The sequence below is a fragment of the Rutilus rutilus genome, assembly GCF_951802725.1.
Source record: "Rutilus rutilus genome assembly, chromosome: 9".
Classification (NCBI taxonomy): domain Eukaryota; kingdom Metazoa; phylum Chordata; class Actinopteri; order Cypriniformes; family Leuciscidae; genus Rutilus; species Rutilus rutilus.
The window spans coordinates 22,607,289-22,619,307 of NC_140223.1; the positions used below are offsets into that span (position 1 = coordinate 22,607,289).

At 35.5% G+C, this 12,019-nt stretch overlaps 1 long non-coding RNA gene across 1 annotated transcript; it reads right to left on the reverse strand.

The window, feature by feature from the left end:
• Positions 1–3,058: 3,058 nt before the first annotated feature.
• Positions 3,059–4,325, reverse strand: LOC311297291. The gene is made up of 3 exons (XR_014628794.1): positions 4,269–4,325; positions 3,567–3,669; positions 3,059–3,175 (listed from the first exon to the last, which is right to left on the reverse strand). It is a non-coding gene; the product is annotated as an uncharacterized lncRNA (long non-coding RNA).
• Positions 4,326–12,019: the final 7,694 nt, after the last annotated feature.

Sequence of the window (12,019 nt, forward strand, 5' to 3'; positions counted from 1 at the left end):
TGCTAACATCAACTGGAAAACAAACACTTTTGCTAGTGCTCAATGAATAGTTTGTGCATGAATGACATTTGGACGATGACATCACTGTTTTATCCAGAGTGCTATTTATAAATGAACTAAATTAATAACTTATTTACAACAAAATTAAACCATCACTGAACTTACTTAAGCTGGACTATGACACTATTTTCTTCTAGATCTGCTGTACAGAAGAAGCAAACTTTTTTGCGTTATTTTCCTGTTATCATTGTAAAGCTGCCTTGAAATAATCTGTAGGCCTATTATAAAAAGCGCCATATAAATAAAGGTGACTTGACTTGAATGCTAGATGTAATGCTCTTGCTATTTGTGTTTAGGCTGTAATGTGTGTGTGTGTGTGTGTGTGTGTGTGTGTGTGTGTGTGTGTGTGTGTGTGTGTGTGTGTGTGTGTGTATGTATATATATATATATACAGTACCAGTCAAAAGTTTGGAAACACTACTATTTTTAATGCTTTTGCAAGAAGTCTCTTATGCTCATCAAGCCTGCAGTAAAAAATAAAAAAAAAACAGTAATATTATGAAATATTATTACAATTTAAATTGAATTTGATTTAATTTGAATGAAAATTCAGCTTTGCATCACAAAAATAAATTACATTTTAAAGTATATTAAAAAAGAGAACCATTATTTTAAATTGTAATAATATTTCATAATATTACTGTTTTTTTTTTGTTTTTTTTAACTGCAGGCTTGATGAGCATAAGAGACTTCTTTCAAAAGCATTAAAAATAGTAGTGTTTCCAAACTTTTGACTGGTACTATATATATATATATATATATATATATATGCTAAATAATCATGAACACAATGACGGGGTGAAATGGTAAAGCCTGGTGAAACCAGGTAAAATCTTGCCTAGGGCAGCAAATTGGTCAGGGCCGGGCCTGTGGGCGGAGGCATTAAATGTCTATCATGAAGGTTTTGTGTGGCTCTTGTGTAACCCGCTCAACCAGAACGGTGCGGTCTAGGAACACTCTCTTAAACAGCAGGAAATCTAATTCCTTTTCTATGTTTCTGCATTCCACTCGATGGCTTAATCCCTTTTCATTCAGCAGAGGTGGGGGACTCGAGTCGGACTTAAGTCACAAATTTTAGGACTTGAGACTTGCTTGACAAATATAAAAGACTTGACTTGACTTTGACTTTATATTCATCACTTCACTTGAGACTTGACTCGGACTTGAGTTAAGTGACTCGAAATAACTTGTATTCTGTTTAATAAATATCTGTAACCACGCACCAACGCACCGCAACCTAACCACGTGACGCAGCAGGCAAGCAGAGAGTGCTGCTAACCATATATCATATAATAAAGGCTAGATGTCTCGTCCGCGCTGCTGGCCAATGGAGGTCGGCGTCCGCACACGGCGGCCATCTTACCACAGGGTGCTCGCTCACTCGTTAAGCCTGTTTTATGCTTCTGCGTCGAACTGCCGCCGTAGCTACGTCGTAGGCTGTGTGTAGCGCACGCGCGTACCCTACGGCGTACCCTGACGTGCACCTCTCCAAAAATATAACAACGCGTCAATTCTACGCGGACACAAGCGCTGTGATTGGTCTGCCAGAACCCCTCCCTCGGGGTTTCACACGCTCCCTAGGTACGCGTCAACGCGGACAACGACACAGAAGTATAAATTAAAACCAACACGTTGCCTACGGCGTATAGGCTCCGGCGTATGTCCGACGCAGAAGTATAATGAGGCCTTAACATGGTGCATGTACTTTTAAATAACCACAACTTGCTCAATTTTCAACCGGTTTGGTTTGTTATAAACGTCAGAGATGTAGTTATGACACTACATACATATGAATAATTATAACAATGGACTTCCATATGAAAGAATTATAGCCACGTTATAACGTTTGTAAGAAACCAAACCGTTTGTAAATCCGTCAAGATTTCAGCGAGATGAGAGGATTTGTGTGCGTGCTGATCACTCACCTTAAAGGCCTCATTATACTTCTGCGTCGGACCTACGCCGGAGCCTATACGCCGTAGGCAACGTGTTGGTTTTAATTTATACTTCTGTGTCGTTGTCCGCGTTGACGCGTACCTAGGGAGCGTGTGAAACCCCGAGGGAGGGGTTCTGGCAGACCAATCACAGCGCTTGTGTCCGCGTAGATTTGACGCGTTGTTACATTTTTGGAGAGGTGCACGTCAGGGTACGCCGTAGGGTACGCGCGCTACACACAGCCTACGACGTAGCTACGGCGGCAGTTCGACGCAGAAGCATAAAACAGGCTTAATTCACAGCTTCCCTGTGGCAAGAGGGCCGCCGGTGATGCCGGAAGTGACTTAAGACATCTAGCCTTTATTATATGGTGCTTTATCTATGGTGCTAACAGGCTTGTTCGACTTGGAACTGGCGCAGCACAGACTAGGGGTGAAACGGTACATGTATTCGTATTGAACCGAATTGAACCGTCACCGTTGAAAAATAGTTCCAAAATGAAAGTTGAGCCGACGTCTTCGACGTCATCTGGCCGTGAATTCCTCGTCTTTTCTGCGCGTAAATGGGTTTATTATTTTATATAGTCCTGCATATAAAATAATCACACCCATATTGTGTAACATCGTGAAAGGCAATCATTTAGGCTATTTTTACACATCTGAACTTGACAAAGGTTCTAAAAAGGTCCAAAATCGGTCCGGTCAGACCTGGACGTCTATAAAACCGTTTAATCACGTGTACATCAACACATTATTTGTGGACTAAAGCAAAAATGAGTGTTATAATTTAGCACAACATTTTATTGTGAATATTACATTTGAAATGTCTTCCAGTTGTTAAACAGCTACTTTAGCAGACATTAATCAAACCAGAATATAACAAAAGTACAGGAACAGTCAACACATGAGTCTTTCTATAATATTCATGAATAGAAGTCAGAGCTGTGGCAGTACTAACTTTCAGTTACTAACAGTCTTGCATTACTGTTAAACAGACATAAATAAAAGTTTTATAGAGTCTATGAAATTTGTTTATGGCTTTATGGTTTTTGTTTTGTTTATGGCTCATTTTTTTATATCCACCACCCCCAGCTCTTCCTGGAGCGTTCTTCAGGTGTTCCTCCACTGCGCTACATCAATGTCTGAGTCTGGAGCATTTGGGCTCCACCTCATCACAGCATCTGAAGAAAGAGAATATGGTTTTAAAAAAAAGAAAAAGGCAAATTCTTAGGTAAATGACGTACTTTTTTTGAAAATGTCGGAAAATAACCATTTTATTATTACTGCATAACAATCTTATGCCAATAAAATATGTTCTGCATTAAATGTGTTCGAACAGTAAAAAAAACAACAACAAAAAAACAAACATTTGCCCTCTTCAATACTGTGGAGCCCTTAAGAAAGACCCTTCACTGGGTGTGTAACTGTAAAAGTGAAAAGGACATTTCTGATAAAGACAGGTGGTCTTTTAAAGAATGTCCCCTGAATAGATAAAAGTTAACAATAAAAATTACATTAATATTAGACAAGGAACAAGAGATTTTTATATGAATGTCATAAGGCCAAAATTACCTTGAATTACATCGTACAAAGGTGTATAGCGTTGAATGGCTTCTTTTCAATTTGGCCACCACTCCTCATATTGAAATTCGCCATTAAGGCATTTGACATGATTCTGTGAAAGAAATTACACAGGATTACTTCACCTCAAAAAAAAAAAATCCAAATAAAGGTCAATTCAGGGGAGACTGAATTGACAGCGAGCGAAAACAATGGTATCAATAATCATTCGATACTTGGTTAAATACTTGTACTTCTAACAAAGGTTGACAACAAACTCCAAATAAGCCAGTGTTTTAAACACCATATATAGTTAGTTAGTTAAATTTTATTTCTGTGTCATGCCAAACATTTGGCCCATCCCACATGGGATTACAAGACACCACAAACTTATTTAGCAAACATCTTCCGGTCGCATATACAAATCATTCGGAGAAATGCATGAATACAAATATATACATACACATATACACACACACACACAGCATATACAAACAAATCCTCATCTACAGATCATCTCGATAAAGAGCTTTTTTCCTCTTCTCCCAGGCTTTCTCAAGATAATTGGCTAATTTATATGTTTCACATGTGAACAGCCATCTCAGTCTTTGAGCATCATCCATATTTACCATATCAATCTCTGATTTTATCTTACAAAACAAAAACAAAAAATCATGCTGTTCACAATAATTAGATATATATAATATTTCTTACTTTCAGTTGACATGGGGTAAGCGCTCCTTGAGGGTCTGGTGCCACCTATTTCAAAATGTAAATATTTGTAAAATGTAAATTCAATTTTGGATAGGACAACCCCATGGCTGGAAAAGACCATTAACACGCATACCCTCACTTCTGTGCTCTCTCCCGAATGCAGTGGTCAAGAGGCAAGACAACATTAGGAAATTCTGTTAATGAAAAAAAACCACACAAACTTAAATAAGAGGGTAGTTAAATAAAAACAGTAAACAATATTGTTTTATTTTAAGTACTTTGTGGATGTAGCAAAGATTTAGACTTCTTGTAATCCAATTGTACATAGTCAACTATTGTAGCCATATAATAATCATTCACAATGACTAAATCCAACCTGGTCCTCGAGAGCCACTCTCCTGCTTGTTTCCAAACTATCCCTGCCCTACTTCCTGCTGACTAATAATGGATCAGGTGTGTTGTCAGTCAGAGGCTGAAAGATAATTAATTTTGCCCTCCCCTAACTCCAACCTCAACTGAAATGGTATCTTCCAGCTTCTGATTGACTGGACACTCCTGATCCAGATAACCAGCAGTGGGTAGGGCAGGGATAGCTGCAAAATAATTTCCAGCCAAATACAGCCAACGTTAACAAGTTTGGGAAAATCAGAAATTTTCAGAGCCCTGAAAATCAATAAAACACATTATGACATTATGAAGTGACGCCTAGGCCTGTCGCGATAGTCAATAAATCAATTAATCGCACGATTAAAAAAAATGAGCTCGATCATTTTTCCGGCCGCGATAATTCCATTTGCATGCTTGTTTGTTTTCCTCGTCTCTCTCTCTCTCTACCAAAGAGACTGGATGACCACTCTCGGTTCCTTCGCGTATATGAGGAGTGAACTCTCTTGTCAGTTGCATGGTCTCTGTGTGGCGAGGCGGCGCGCGGCGCTTGTCAGTCACATGGTCTTTGTATGGGAAAGCGCCGGCGGGACTGCTTGCGGCGACCATGGCCAACATTGCGACTGCCGGGAGAGAGAGAAGACGCTAGTTGTGAGTTGGAGAAAAAAAAAGAAAAAGAAAAAGATGGAATTGGTTTCAAAGCCAAACGCTACAGCGAGCCCGATCTCGTGAAAATGCGTATCTATACCACGAATGTTATTTCCCGTGCCATTTATACGCCAAAAATAATACGCAAGCACTCCTCACCCCTAATCCTAACCAAGTATTCTCAGTGCGTAGAATATACACGCAATAAAGTGCGCCCCCGTCTTCCCGACAGTACACAATCACTCGGGCGTTCGACAAAGTAACAGGAGGTCAGTGCAAAATGGTGTGATATGGCCCGTTGAGGCTTTTTTTAGTTGTTTACAAAGGTCCTAACTGGCAGTTTTAACTGTTATGGAATGTATCACTATTTATGTCTGAGCCTAATGTTTAATATTTTTTGAAGTGCAATTGTTTACATCCATTTTATTGTTTTTGGTATTTATTCAAGTTAATTTTTTTGTTAACAGACACTGAGAGTCCATTGCTTTTATTGTTTTGTTCATTTTTTGTGGATATTTAAAATGTTTTCCGTCAATGTTTAATATTCTTTAGAAATAAAAATTTATAGATCTTTGAAAAGGTGTACCTGCATTATTATGCCATTATCATTATATTAGATGAAAATGGTCTCAGAACGACAATATTATTGTTTATCGCAATAATTTCTTGGACAATTTATCGTCCAGAAAAATTTGTTATCGTGACAGGCCTAGTGACGCCCACATTTTTTCAGGTAAAAACGGGTTTAAATTCATAAAAAGATACTTTATATTTGTCGTACCTCTCCCACGTACTCACTTCAACTTTTAAAAAAACTATAGTTATTTGTAACTTTTTTTTGTTATTTAAAGTGTTAAAATATCATGTGGTGCGACCGTCCGGCCATAACTTCTGATTTGAAACCTTTTTTGAAATTACTCTAAATTTAATCAAGATTATTTCCTACATAAATTAATTGGTATGTAGTTACCACATTTGTATGTCATGTGGTATGACCTGAATTTTTTTATATTAAAGTTATTTCTACAAATATATATTTTGATTATACATTTCATAGTGACCTTTTGTGGAAAGCAAGCTTGTGTTGTTTAGGTGGCCAATTCTGTGCCTGTAAATTTTGACTGAATTTGAAAATATCATGTGGTGCGACCACTGCGGACTGTGTAGTAATTATGTAGTAATTATGCATTTATTAGTAATGTATTTATTATTGCCTATTTATTTAAAACTATTTTAATCTATTTTAACAGATGCCACTGGCAAGTGAAATAAAAATTCTGACCCTGCAGCAAGAGTAGAGTACCTTGCTAGAAGAGTGAAATATTATTACAGTGTAAATCAGCTGTTTTCTATGTGAATATATAGTCAAGTGTAATTTATTCCTGTGATCAAAGCTGTTCAGCATCATTACTCCAGTCTTCAGTGTCACATGATCCTTCAGAAATCATTCTAATATGATGATTTGATGCTCAAGAAACATTTCTCATTATCAATGCTCATATTTTTGTGGAAATTGTGATACATTTTATATGTCAGGATTATTTGATGAATAGAAAGTTCAAAAGAACAGCATTTATTTGAAATAGAATATTTTTTAACATTATAGCCTAAATATCTTTAATGTCACTTTTTATCAATTTATAGTGTACTTGATTAATAAAAGTATTAATTACTCTAAAAAAATTATTGACCCCAAATGTTACCTGTATACATTATTTGAACTTAGAAATTCTAAGTCAAGTTAAATGAAATGGTGCACTTATGTTTGCGATGTGATTTTTATTTTTATATATATATATATATATAAAAAAAGATATGTTCAGTGAAATTCTATGTAACTTGTATAAAATCTGGTTAAATCTATTTTTTTTTTCTAAAATGTGTTGTTCATTGATCTCTTTAATTACATTTTTAACTAAGGTCTTTGTGTCATTTTGAGCAACCACTCATGTGGTGTGACCAATAAAAGCAATCACTGTTTTAAATTTTTAATAAAATATCTTGTTTCTGTGGCTGAAATATGAATCACTTATATATTATACTTAAGTGAATGATATTTTTAAAACATGTATCAGATTAGGGCTGTGAAACGATTAATCGCATCCAAAATAAAAGTTTGTATTTACATAATAAATGTGTGAGTACTGTGTATAATTATTTTGTATATTTAAATACACATACGTGCATGTATATTTTTAAGAAAAATGTGTTATTTACATATAAAATATTTATATTTATATATAATATAAATTATATATAAATATATAATATATACATGCAAATATTTCTTAAATATATACAAGCGTGTGTGTGTGTATATATATATATATATATATATATATATATATATATATATATATATATATATATATATAAAATAATTATACACGGTACACACACATTTATTGTGTAAACACAAACTTTTATTTTGGATGCGATTTATCGTTTAAGAGCCCTAGATTTATGTGATTTACAGTATAAATAAGTATGTTAACTAAATTTAAGAAGGCAACTCTGAATTTACAGAACAAAAAATGCAAAAAAAATTCAAATACTTTGTTTCTAAATACTTCAGGAACTTTTTAAAAAACGGTTAAGCATGTTAAAGAAATTAATTATTTTTAATATAAATCACGTTTGCACTACATGAAATTTAATCATGTTAATGGCATCAATTCATCTAGATGAGGAAAACTAAAATCACTTGTAGAAAATCCTTATCAGTCATTTACCCTTTAAATACAGACACTTAATATTTAATCGTATTAATTAGATGATTAGTTAATTGAATTTAATATATTTTATTTTCATATAAAACATTTGCAAAATATGTTATGCATGGCATGTTTGGCCCTCTATGGTTTGGCCTGATTTTTATTTTGCATTTACACAGTTCTAACCACTAGGGGTCAACGTGGAGACGGGTGATGGATTGCTTCGAAGTCTCGACAATATGGCACATTTGCTTCAACGAAGTCTCGACACAATATGGCACATTTTCTCTAACTAAATCTCCATCTGCCGATCACTAGTGTAGAGACCCCATGGTGGTTTAATTTGACGTTTAGCCTATAGAAAATTTTAGCCAAATTCAAACTAAATTTAAGTTGACAATGTGCATAATTTCTTTCGATTCCTTCGTCTAAAACAAGTAAAGGTCAACAACAATAATAAAACATAAGAAAATATACTTACAAAGCAGTAGATTAACAATTCAACACAACAAGGCGATCTCCTCTGGGCCTACTCTTGTTGTTGTTGAAATATGAAAACGCGATAACGTTATTTCGCGAGATAATCTATTCTATCGCGGGATGTGGCAATATCGCGAGATTCGTTACTACTATACATCAGGCTTGTTTGAGATGCGCCTTGCCTCGCCTGAAATCTGTAGTCGAGAGTAGGCGGCTGCAGAGAGAGGAGGAGTATGGCAAGCTGTTTTAGCTTAAATTGTACCCAGCGTTACTCGTCGTAATTGCATTTTTACTAGTAAGAATTCAATTAGAGAGCTCTACAATTCAATTCTTACTAGTTGCAATTACAATTAGAGAGCTCTCTAATTCAATTATTACTAGTAAGAATTACAATTAGAGAGATCTACAAATGAATTTTTACTAGTCGTATGTCTCCATTGACTTCCATTCATTTTTAATTACGGAGCTCTACAATTGAATTGTTACTAGTAAGAATTACAATTAGAGAGCTCTACAATTGAATTGTTACTAGTAAGAATTACAATTAGAGAGCTCTCTAATTCAGTTATTACTAGTAACAATTACAATTAGAGAGCTCTCTAATTGAATTTTTACTAGTAAAAATATGAATTAAAGATATGTATAATTGCAGAGCTCTGTAATTGAATTAAAGAGCTCTGCAATTACATTCTTACTAGTAACAACTGAATTAGAGAGCTCTCTAATTGGAATTGTTACTAGTAAGAATTGAATTAAAGAGCTCTGCAATTGCATTCTTACTAGTAACAATTCAATTGTAGAGCTCTCTAATTGTAATTCGTACTAGTAACAATTCAATTGTACAGCTCTGTAATTAAAAATGAATGGAAGTCAATGGAGACATATGACTTGTAAAAATTCATTTGTAGAGCTCTCTAATTGGAATTGTTACTAGTAAGAACTAAATTAGAGAGCTCTGTAATTGTAATTCTTACTAGTAGTAATTGAATTAGAGAGCTCTCTAATTGTAATTGCTACTAGTAAGAATTGAATTGTAGAGCTCTCTAATTGAATTCTTACTAGTAAAAATGCAATTACGACGAGTAACGCTGGGTACAATTTAAGCTAAAACGGCTTGCCATAGGAGGAGTGAAAAAAGAGCAGGCAAGCCGGACAGTTCTCTCTTCACGCAGTGGATCTGACACCTGCGAGATCAAAGATGGATATCGCGGGATTCACGGGATTCACGCTCGTGCAGTGTTGCCAATAAACTGGATGGAATTTAAGTTCTGTACGTTGCTTCTATATGAAAATAAATAAAATGAACAAGACACCCAAAGTACTTGTTATTTAATTCCATTCCAAATACATGTTTATCAATATTTTTTTCTTTAATACAGACATATGTGTTTTTATTTTTTTTTATAAAAAATGTAATTGCATAACCCAAAGAGATCGCACTGTCAGATAGTTTGGGAATTTTCACACATAACATAGGCTATAGCCTACACATAAAACATGATATTAGAGTTTTAAAATCAAACATTTTAAAAGACAACAATACATCACAGTTGTTTAAACCAATGAGCATTAAGCTGTGTCGTCAGTAAGTCGTTTCCCATCATGCTTTTGATCAGCAGTCGGTGGAGAGCAACTGCGCCCGACTGCAGAATCCGACAGGTGTGCCTTGCGCTCGCGAGAGATTTTTGACATACGTCAGCATGACATCAGAGCAAGGCGGACCGCACTCGGACACATTTCTAACCGGCATGCATCTCGCGCTGATCACCGGTGATCGATTCTGCGCAGATTTTGCTCATCTCAAACAAGCCTATCATGGCTTGTTCGACTTGAACCGGCGCTGCACAGACCGATCGGTGAATGACATCAAAGTATGGCGAGCGGATAATGCCTTTTCTAAGTCTACCCTGAAGAAGGCGAAGGAGCAGTCTACCCTTCCGTCGCCGTCAGTCCGTGTCTATTTTTGAATGGGATTGATAGAGACGTCAGACGACAGACCGGCGGCGACGTCACGGCGGCGTCACAGTAGTAACGTATACCTTACGGCGACGTGGCGACGGCGTACGTGAGAAATGTATAAAAAATCATAACGTCTGAACCAGGCACGTCGCCTAATAAGACGCCTGATACACACGTCGTCCCTCAGTACGTCGCCTAATAAGACGCCTGATACACACGTCGTCCCTCAGTACGTCGCCTAATAAGACGCCTGATACACACGTCGTCCCAATCTAATGTTATTTTTCCGATGTTGATAACGAAAAGTGAATAGCATGAGTAAGATTGGATTTGCAATAGGCTATATCGGGAGACATGATTTTTGTTTTGTTTTGTAGGAAGCTTTTCTTTAAAGTGAATTTTTGTTTAATATTAAAGCCTCTTAATTTTAAATTTGTCATCACCCAATTGCTTGGATTTAATAAAAAAAAAGAAGTGAATATTCCATAAACAGGCTCTAACTTGTTGGTTTTTCTACAGCAGTGTTTCAATAAATGGTCTATCTTTTCTAGACAGAAAAGTTAACAACAAAGTAATAAAAATCTTTTATTTGCAAAATCTATCCCTGCCTCCAGATACAAATGGTCCCCCTTGTATGAAAATATTAATTGGAATAGAGCATGGAGTAACCCACATACATTTTTAATTACAAACAAATTAAAAGAAATATAATTTATTACCCCTGTAACAAGATTATCTCTAAATTTATAGCCTACCGTAGACGAAAAATGCAGCTTTTGCTTTATGGAAACGGAAACGTTAGACCATTTATTCTATAATTGCTCACATATATCTTCTCTGTGGAATGATAGGCTATAGCCTACAATGTTTCATTAATGGCAACAACAATGTTTCAACAACTTGGCTCAAACATAGCCTACATTTATCTAATTTTGATATCTTCTTTTACTTTTCTGACTCAAATTTCTCTGTACAATATATAGTCGACTTAATCATTTTGCTTGGAGAATTCTTTATTCTTAAATCGAAGTTTATGAAAAACTACGGTGACGCATTGCTGCCACATACATATAATTTTTTCCACTCAATTATGTCGTAATAACGAGATCTTATGTCGTTTTAACGACATATTTTTCTCGTAATAACGAGATCTTATTTCATTAAAACGACACATTTGCTTGGCCTTATAAGGACGTGTGTAGTCATGTACAAAATATGCCTTTATCCACATAAAATTGATAGCCAATCATGTCTTTATCATACGTTCAAAAAGCTGAAGAAATAGCAGCCCCCAAAGGACATTCATGTTAAAAGATCAAATTCTGTACACACCTTATTAATAGCAGATGAGCCCAGAATACAAACATTGTGTTTAATTCATAGACTGTAAAAAATAGGTTTAATTGCATATTAGGCTAAGCATAAAGAAAAAGCTTAATGTGGCTTAATAGGCTACTTCAGTGATAAAGATCAAATGCTGTACACACCTTATTAATAAACCATACTATCCTACAGAAAAGCAGATGAGCCCAGATTCAGAATATGAACGCAATGCATTTAATTAAA